This window comes from Megalobrama amblycephala, linkage group LG11 (assembly GCF_018812025.1).
Source record: "Megalobrama amblycephala isolate DHTTF-2021 linkage group LG11, ASM1881202v1, whole genome shotgun sequence".
Classification (NCBI taxonomy): Eukaryota; Metazoa; Chordata; class Actinopteri; order Cypriniformes; family Xenocyprididae; genus Megalobrama; species Megalobrama amblycephala.
The window spans coordinates 8,792,427-8,802,623 of NC_063054.1; the positions used below are offsets into that span (position 1 = coordinate 8,792,427).

The 10,197-nt window shown below is 35.2% G+C and overlaps 1 long non-coding RNA gene across 2 annotated transcripts in view; it reads left to right on the top strand.

The window, feature by feature from the left end:
* The window catches only part of LOC125279074, a 118,476-nt gene extending 108,496 nt beyond the window's left edge, over positions 1-9,980 (top strand). For both annotated transcript variants that reach the window (XR_007187305.1, XR_007187304.1), the window contains exon 6: positions 7,473-9,980. This is a non-coding gene — a long non-coding RNA (uncharacterized LOC125279074). The remainder of the gene's footprint in view (positions 1-7,472) is intronic.
* Positions 9,981-10,197: the final 217 nt, after the last annotated feature.

Below are 10,197 nucleotides of genomic sequence, written 5' to 3' on the forward strand. Positions count from 1 at the left end.
ATTTTCAGAACATATAGCATAACTTTACAAGATTAATTCAGAGACATTGGCCCAAAATCAAAGCAATCTTAAATGTTTCCATTAGATTATAAATGTATACTTGAAGGGAAAATGTCACAGTCGTATATATATATTTTGGTGCAGTAATTTTCAGAAGGCTGTTACTGTAAGTCACTCAGCAGTGTGTATAATAACTGTAGCTTCACACAGTGTTAGCTTATGTCAGCTTTCTCCAAAAATAGGGTAATGTTGTGACACAACGTTAAAGTCAATAGGGCTTGAACTGCCACAATCCCACAAACGGAGGAGAAAAAGTTGAGAAATTTACCGTAGATTTTAAAGAGCTTATATGTAGAGGGTGTAAAAAGTACATAGAAATTACCCTTCATGTTACTGAGTCAACATTTTACTCTATCATGAAACATGCTAACTTGCTGTAAACCTGCTAACTTTACTGTCAATTCTGGTTTATTTACAGAATAGTTAAAATTTACTATGCTTGAGACAAACTAATTCATTTTGGCTAGGATTAAAAATTACAGACATGTAACAGTTGTGGCCATTGCAAATTGAAATGGATTTGTTATAATATTTAGTCATGACAATGTGCAAATAAAATTTTAATAGTACTCAAGTACAAATTCTACAAAATAATTCTTAATTAATACACTCTATCTACTCAATAAAATTGTGGCAACAGATTACAAGCAATATTATTAATTAAATTCAACATATACGAATTGAGTTAGAATTAATCAAATGAATTCCTTAAAAGTCGACCATTTAAAATGTGTAGAATTAGCAAACACCTTTACAAAAACCACAAACTGACATAAAAAGCAAAGAGTCAAACTGGCCAACTAAATGAAACACTGATCACCATAATAGTGACCAAACATTTTCAATAAAATAAATCTTTGTTAATTCTTGTGTTTCTCTTTCCTTCAGTGGTTCTGCTTGTTATCATCAGGTGTCTTCAATGTTGGCAAAAAAATAAAAAAATAAAGAGTTCTTAATTCATCTTTGACGTCTGTCTGTTATTCAGATATTTTTGTTTACATTTTACTTAAATTGTACTCATTTTAAATGCTTGACATTTAAGGAATTAATTTGATTAATTCTAACTCAATTCTATTTGTTGAATTTAATTAATAATATTGCTTGTAATCTGTTGCCAAAAATTTGTGGAGTAGATATAACGTATAACTTTTTACAGTGTAATGTAGGACAATAATTCAAGTGGATCGACTACTAGAAAAGAAACATTACTCAAATATTACACCAGCACATACACAGTGTCAGTAATACAAAAATGCAGTCTTGTAGAAATGGATTGACGAAGCAAAACTAAATGATTTGAAGATGAAAAAGTACCTATGTGAACATGCTTTAAGTGTTTACTGTAACTCTGTGAGCATAACAAGTGATGAGCAGACCTAGAAACTCCAGCCTCCTACAGAATAAGTACATGCCACTTACTTTAAGAACCAATGAACGGTGAGCCCAAACCACATGTGGGCAAAATCAGAACTCGTCCAGGATGTTAAAGAGCATCATGACATAGTTCATTGACAGACATATCACGGACGGTATATTTTGTAATACATTAACACTTGCTTCTTTTCATTCACTGGTAAAATCGTGAACGTGAAGAAAGGACAGCAAATATTCTGCTCATCATCGATAGCTTTGAAAAATATTCATGCTTCCGTGTACAGTACTTTGATGACATGCCTACAGACACCATGTTTGTAGATTTAAAAAATATAGATGATGAAATGGATAAGGATAAACAAAGAAACTACTGAAAAACAAATGCTAGTCTAAAATGTTCCCACAAACAAAAGCTTTATGACATGAAAGTGAAGCTGACTTGTTGGAAAATGACTCAAATATCAAAATGAAAGCAGCCTGTGAATAATCTCGTTATGTAAATGTTTTTTGTATTTGACTTTTTAGTTTCAACTGCACTTCATATTTTAATTTTCCTCTGAATAATAGCAAATATGTTCATCAGCAATCCCAGAATGTATTGTGACAAGACCAGTGATAAATAAAATCCAAGATGGTGGACGAGGCGATAGAAATGTTGATTATAAATAAATTTAAATTTGTTTTAATACCGGTATGTTTTGATAAATATAGTTTAGTGCAATAAAAAAGTATTGTATGGATTTGTTTGTGCTTTGTATTATGTATATTGGAGTATACTATTAGATTATGCTTATGTCAACTCCAATAAAAATTAATTGCATGTGTTACAGCATTTTAAATCACTTACTTATGAAGTTCCATGACAGTTAACAGTTTAAGGCTTTGCATGACGTTACAGATTGTCAAGTTATTATGCATAATCAGTGTATGTACTGTAAATTAGCCTAAATGACACTAAAGTCCCTTTAAGACAAGTCATTTGACTTGGCGGCCATCTTTGAAACACTTTTTGGTCAGCTATTTCAGGCTCCGTTTACACTAGTGTGTTTTCGTTTTAAAACAGCTTTTTAAAATGAAAACGATCCTCGCCTACACTGGGATTTCCACAGCATTTTAGAAACGATCTCCGTCTACACTACATGGCTGAAAATGCATGTCACATGACCGTTCATGCACACTGGGAATGCGTGCACAAGTGTAAACAGTTGCCTTTTGCGCATGTAGGCAGCTGCAGTATTAAAAAAATGCAGAGTTTAACTGCACAATGGCTGCTAAAAATTACAACAAAGCCAAAGATTGCAGTTCATTCTCCATGTTATTGTTTACACGGTCGTCAAGGATACGCAGAGCAACAACACCGTTTTCAAAATCAGTCTCTGTCGTGATATTCACAGATGTATTTTTATTCTGAGGTAAAAATTTCCTAGCTAAATAGGTGATTATACTTTGGCATATTTAACAAGCTGTTGAAGAAAGCGTGATCTGCGAGCAGCTGACCGACGCCTCCTTTGAGCTGTTGATTGAATCGACGTTAAAACAACGATGGAAGCGGTGAGCATTAATAAAAAAAAATATTGCTGATGAAAGCGGAGTAGAGCAGGCCCTTTAAATTTTCGCGCTGTTGTGACGACGCATGACGAGTGACAACATTAACATGGCGGATGTAGTACGTCCAAATTCCATTCATACTACCCATATTCATACTATATAGAACGTACTGTTTTAATGGTCGGGAAGTACGTTCAAATTCAAATGTAGTATGCGATTTCGGACGCAGCCTCCATTTTGGTCTGTTTATCCACCTTATACCTACGCCCCATGATGCTTTGCGCGAATTATGGATGCAACTTCCTTTAAGCTGTAAACAGTCAGTGAAAGACTCGCTCTATAAATGCAATAATACGTTTTTTTAAAACTGGGTACAATGAGATGGCAAATTCTACTCAAACTTCAACCAACGAACACTAAAAGGACATTTAAATGTGTAAAAGCATCAACAAGGTACTTTCAACAGGCCATGAAAGAGCGCGATTCTTTCCACAGCAATTAGGCCTACGGACGGGTTAAATATAACTATCGTGATATATATCTGTATTATGTAATATACGTTGCCTTAATAAAAAAATTTCATGAATTTCAGCATTGCATGATACTATTTCAAAGTGATTTCCATCATTTTTACAGATAATTAATTGTATTTACCTGTGAAAACAAACCTGGAAAGAGATGTGAGGCTTTGAGGAGAAAAACGAGAGATTTTTCATGCATTCCAGTGAATTATTAATGGGATATATCGTAAATTATATCGGGAGAACAGACTAGAAATGTACAGTATATGTTGTCCTTCTTCATACTATTACAATGGAATGCAAAGGGACAAAAGAAAATAATCACGAGGATAGAAAGCAGCGATTGAAAAGAGCTCTTGCCATAAATGTTCTTGTTATAACGTTACATTAAAATACCAAGCGTTACGTTATTCTCACGATGTCTGAAAATAAAACATGAAAGAACCATTGACGGCTCATTGAGTCAAACTGAAGGATAAGCTTTATTTGTAGGGCAACCTTATGATTTGAAACTATTCGTTTCAGTCTTTTTAAATGGAAGTTCGCCAAACCGGAAGTGCAACCCATAATTCGAAACGCAGTAGGCTTGTCAGGAATAAGGTGGATACAGTGGCGTACCGCATGTCTGTGAGCCCCCCCCCCCCCCCGCAAATAATGAGATGAGGCCCCTCCCACGAGCAGTGATGTCATGTGTTAAAATCTGTTGTGCACCTGAGTCCGTCTCCCCCCAAGTTCACAAAAACTGATTTAACAGTGAATCATGTGGTGAATTATCATTGCATTGATTAATTTGATGTTATTATTGAATAATATTATTTATGCTATATAATGTTTAGTGATTTTGATATCGCAGACTAAAATCCAGGCAGGAATAAATATTTAAGCTAATTTACGAACGTGGAGGCAAAAGTGCCGCGGCTCCGATTTTAGTTACTTTAGAAATAGCAGGAGGATCCTTCACAGCAATAATTCACAAACATCAGTTATAGCCCCCGAGGAACAAATTTTATTTAACAGTAAGCTCAATAAAGTAAATGTAATGGCCAACACATCTCAGTTTAAACACTGGCCTATAAGCATCGCAAATTGTAGAGAAGAAATTATACAAGAAAATTTCATGCCTCGCAGTAAAAAAAAAAATGAATAGTAAAAGAACTAGGAGAAAAAACTTTAAAAGAACAACTCTATCAGTTATAGGCCTATGCTCTATTCTATATATCAGCTATATGCTGTATTTTGAGAAAAACTAACTTTATATACATCTTAAAATACCAACTTTTGAGGATTAACTAGTTTATTCTTTTTATCAACTGACTACCACACACAAAAAAGCAAACACTCTACCGAATCCTTTGCGCTCTCCGAGCGTTTTGATGCGCAAAGTCTTTCACTGCTGCTTTAATGTCGTTACGAGCATGAGCATTCTCAATACTCAAAAGAGCTAAACTGGACAGTCTTTCTTGTGGCATTGTGGTCCGGAGAAATGTAGCCTACATCAAGAGCTCATGTGCACGAGAGCCAAGAGAACTGATAACAGCAGCAACGAGCACTGGCCATAATTTCAAAAACACAGACCTACGAATTTCTTAACGAATGGAGATGTTTCTTTCTTTCAGGTACAATTATTCGCTGAGTTTAAGTTAATTTTCACTTCACGTTTCAATACACTATTTTTTATGATCTTCTGCTTGCATTTTTGGGCTTCAGTTAGATCATTATTTTAATCTTTAGTCATTTGAGTTCAGTTCTAAAAAAATCAAAGGCTATGTAGCAAATAGGTGAATCTGCGACGGGGCCCATCATAGGGTGGGGGCCCCCACGCACCGCGGGGGCTGCGGGGGTGTCCTGTACGCCCCTGGGTGGATACTGAAACGCAACCCCGGCGTTTTCAAACTAAAACGTGGTCAGCAGCGTTTTCGAAATTCTCCATTTTCGAGGTTCAAAAACGCCGGCATAGTGTAAACGTCAGGCGTAACTGTAGCAAAACTTGTGCGTTTTAAAACGAAGACGCACTAGTGTAAATGGGGCCTCAGTCATGCAAGTACAGCTCCGGGACACTGACAACACATCGATAGACAAGACAGAGCAGGTTACTTGTGATATTAAATAAAGTCCCAGCTTTCAAATTGTGTAATTTTTGTGTAATTCGAACAATAAAAAACGTTTTGTGGCTCTTTAATGTGTCGTGACAGATCACTGTAGTGCCTCAGCTCAAGCGGCTCATGCACCGATCATCTCTTCCTACTAGTTACTTTATAGCATCAAATAAACATGAATGAACATGAGAAGGAATGTTGTTTCAAACGCAGAAAGACGTAAATACACACCATTTTTCAAGTTCAAGTCCACCGAGGTTAATCTTCAAACTCCTGACTGCTTTGTCGGACAAAATGGCGGATTCGGCATTATGATTGGTTAGATCGCTTGTCAATCAAACTCCCGACGAAGGGTCAATTGGCGATTGGCTCTTTTATTTAGAAGGTGGGACTCATTCCGCCATATTGTGCATTGCACTTCCTCGCATTCATAGTAATATTTGATGACACACTCTATATATTTATAAAGGAAATTTATATTGCACAAGACCCCATAAATTACCAGTAACACACCTCCACTTTAATCTGACTACCAGTAACATTTCCTGCACTTTAATCTGACGATTAGAGAATGAGGATCTTTATTAAGGTTGTGTTATGGTAATGAGGCAGGATCTGTAGCCTGTGGCTCCTCGACGTAAAACCACCAGCGCATTTACACCCACTACATTGAAACCACCACAGTGTTTTCTCATCCAGTCTCTACTACTGTATCATATTGTGACATTCAACCTGAAGTGTAGGAAGAAGTGTGTATCTGTGAGTGTGTGTGTGTGATGATCTTTAAAAGGCCATATGGATTTGAAATGCAATATTTTAGTTGATTTTAAAATGTCTGGTTCTGGTTAATGTAACCTTATGGGATTTTTATGCACTTTTTTATCATATTATTTTGACATTATAGATCTAAAATGACAACACTGGGACATTTTTAATGTTGGTATTTTTTAACCCTGTAAAGCCTGACATATTTTGTTTAAGACAATTTTTTTTTTTTTAAATCTTTCAAAAAGTTTGCATATGTTGTGCATTTGCATATGCTTGATGTATCATATTTGATACATCAAGCTTTTTATAGCTCATTTAGTATGATATGGTGTGAATATTGTGTTCATATAGAGGACAAAAAAACAGAGGCGCAAACTGTGCAAAAATATGCAATTTGGAAATGTAAGAAATTCTGATAGTTTGTGATGTAAATCAATGAGATCATTATAGGAGACAGCTTTCATAAAATAAATCAGTTATCACTCTATATCTCCCAGTATGTCTTAGTAAGATGATATTTAAATGTTTTGTCAGTTGTTATGATAAAAACTGTAGTTTTAATTCTGGGGGCCAAAATGTATAATGCAATGCAATACAATGATTACTGAGAGATAAACGAATAAACAATCCTCAAAAATCATATTTGGGATTCACACTTTAACATGATTTGTCTAAATATTTGGTGTATGGATAATCAGGTTAGATGTTGCTTCTGCCCATTGCTTTATCTTGAAATATTAATAACAATATAAAATGTATTCTTATATTTACTTTACTTTTACATTTTTTTTAATTTTTTTAAAGATTTTACAGCAAAAAGACACGTGCCATGGCCTGAAGGGGGACGTTTTTACAATTATTTACAATAATACTAAAAGGCCTTTAACTTGGTAAAAAAGTAGATTGTGTACAACAGGGTTTACAGCAAAGTTTTGATCATGTTGATAATCGAGTCTTTAGAATATGTGTATATCTAATATGATACAGTAGCCTTTATAGGGTTAAATAAACCACAAACTGAAAGGTCAGACAACATAAACAAAAACACTTAATATTAGCACTTTCTCTCTTTCTCTTTTTCTTTCTGTTTCTTATTCCCCTTCAGCTCGGGTTTCTGGGAAGCAGCTTTGGCTGCGGGAGAAGCTTCCAGCCGATCACATGACTGTGCTGTGGAGGGATCTCCCGATGATCATGTGACCTTAGTGCTGATTCACGGTGCCATCGTTTCACTCTGTTGAGGAGCAAAATCAGGGAAAGACAAAGGAACTGGATAGAGGGATTTTTCTGAAATTAAATGGCACACAGCATTCTCTCTTTCTGTTCACCAACCTCCCTTATATTTTTACCTTTGGGAATTACACTTGGCTGGTCTGCACGTTAAATAATTGAGATATCTTGGTGTGTGTGTGTGTGTGTGTGTGTACATGAAGGAGTCAAAGTGAGGGGCAGACAGAGCACTGCTTGTGTGGGTGTACTGAACGCGAGGGGCTCGGCTCGCTGAACAGGGGGCTTTTCTCTTGTACTTTACACCTTTGCACTTATAAACGGGGCAGACGTTAAAAAATCCCTCTCATGTACAATAAACCAACTGTAGGCTGTTCTGGTTAAAAGTTGTTTTTGATATTCGCAGAATATTATGCTTACTGTACTGTAAGAGGGTGATTCCTCAGATGATACAATGACAAATGAAACTTCGCCTAATTATGTGTCATTAATACATTTATCACTTCCAGGAATAATTTTTAGACCTGGAAGAGATGTGCTGCTATTTTTAATATCTGTGATAAGCAAATATAAAATCGTTTCCAAAAATTGATGGTACAGTAAGTATTGGGGGCAGTGACCCTTGGTATGTAACAAAAAATGAATACATTTGTCAACAACATAATACTAAACGTATTAAAATGCACAAGTAGAATTTAATATAATAATATAATATATAATATAATATAATTTTTTTACATATATTATATCTTTTAAAACTGTTTGCACATAATACCACATTAATTGAACATTAAATTCTTATGGAAAATGTGCAAAGTAAAACTTTTAAGATTTTTTCCTGATTTACTTTATAATCCAGAAATTCTTAAAAATTAGGAAATAATTAAATTAAATTAAATAATTCTTTTAATTCTTAGGATCATTGAAGTTTTATAATCTTTTATAATATTTTAAAACTAAGGATTTTTCATTTTTTTTTATATATATATTGTTTTTATTTTTAAGTGGTTGTTCAGTAAGGAAAAGGTGCTTTTTGTGTGCTGTGAAGTAAACAGTACAGTAAAATTGTCCATCAAATCTGGATCAACATTTATCAACATAATCTGGATTCAGGATTCCTCTTTCGCTTTCTTTTTCTAAAACTTTTTCTTTCTCTTTCTGTTGTTTTCTCAATATGAAACCACACCGGCAGAACGTGTTGCTTTTTTTGTATACAGTATGGAAAGTTTCTACTTCTCATAACTGAACGTATTGCACTCACATTCACACTATACAGTCTAGTAGTCAGATTCCGACAAACAATGATATTATCATTCAATATATAAACAGTATGAAGGCAAATGTAAGCAATAAAAAGCTATCTGTGTTTTCAGCACATCCTTTCTAGATAAGGCACTCTCTCTCTCTGTATGTGTGTAGGGGGGTTTATGTGTCAGAGATAAAGAGGGAAGTCCCTGTCTCTCAGTAGTATGTAAATCCTGTGTTGGGGGGTGCCGGCGAAGTCCAGAGTAAAGCAAAACACCTCATGGAGACAGTGGAGCCTGGCACTCAACTCACCCCTGAGACTTTTCATATACTCCCACATACTAGTGTACAAGAGAGATGGTCAAAAATCCTCTCTGTGTGCCAACATCAACTACAGCAGCTTGAGAAAATTAGAGAGGGTTGAAAATGAAGAGAAAAACAATGGGAGCAAAAATATTTACCTCCAGACCACTGAAAGGAAACTCAAGTGTGAATTCAGTTGTAAACAGTAGCATTACTTTTGTGTGTATTTCAGTGCAAAAACTTCACTAACCACTCATAATTCAGTTAAATCAGGTGCTAAAATGCTAAACACTCGGGTACAAAGACAACACAAACAGCGAGTGCATATAAACGATGCTATCAACAGGCACAGTTCATTCTCAGTGTTGAACTTGAATGTAGAATTCATATTGAAGTGCCCCTATTGCATTTTTTCTAATATTACCTTTCATGTAGTGTGTAATAAAGCTGTTTGTGAATGTCTTTAAAAGATTAAAAGTGCACAATTAATAAAGTCATTGTCTCCTATAAGAAAGAATCGATTCTGAACTGCTGAAATGATTGGTCCATCTCACTTCCTGTTACATACCTACATAACAATGTAACAAATTTGCATAATACCAGCTTATGGTCTTCAATGGCTGTCCGTGAACGATGTCTACTTTGACCCTCAAACAGTGTAGTTGCAGCTGAGGCCTGGGAGAGTTTGGTTTGTGTGGTCAACATGTCAAGAAGACACTGTTTGCAGCACTGCGAATTCACTTTGAAGCACACTGTAAAAAAAATCCCAGTAAAATTTACAGTAAAAAACCGGCAGCTGTGGTTACCAGAACGTAAAATAGCAACGTAAAAAAAAATCTGTTAAATTTACGGTAAAATAACGTATTTCATTAACTGATATAATGTTAATTTACCAACCTAATGAAGTACTAATATCTGTTTTGTACCTTTATAATACACTGACAATCACCAAACACAGTGGTGACAAGAGTCACATGATGAATCAAAGTTCATCACAAGCAGATTTTCCACAAGCTGAGAAGGACAACACTAACATATAGAAGGTGCACACAGGGTCA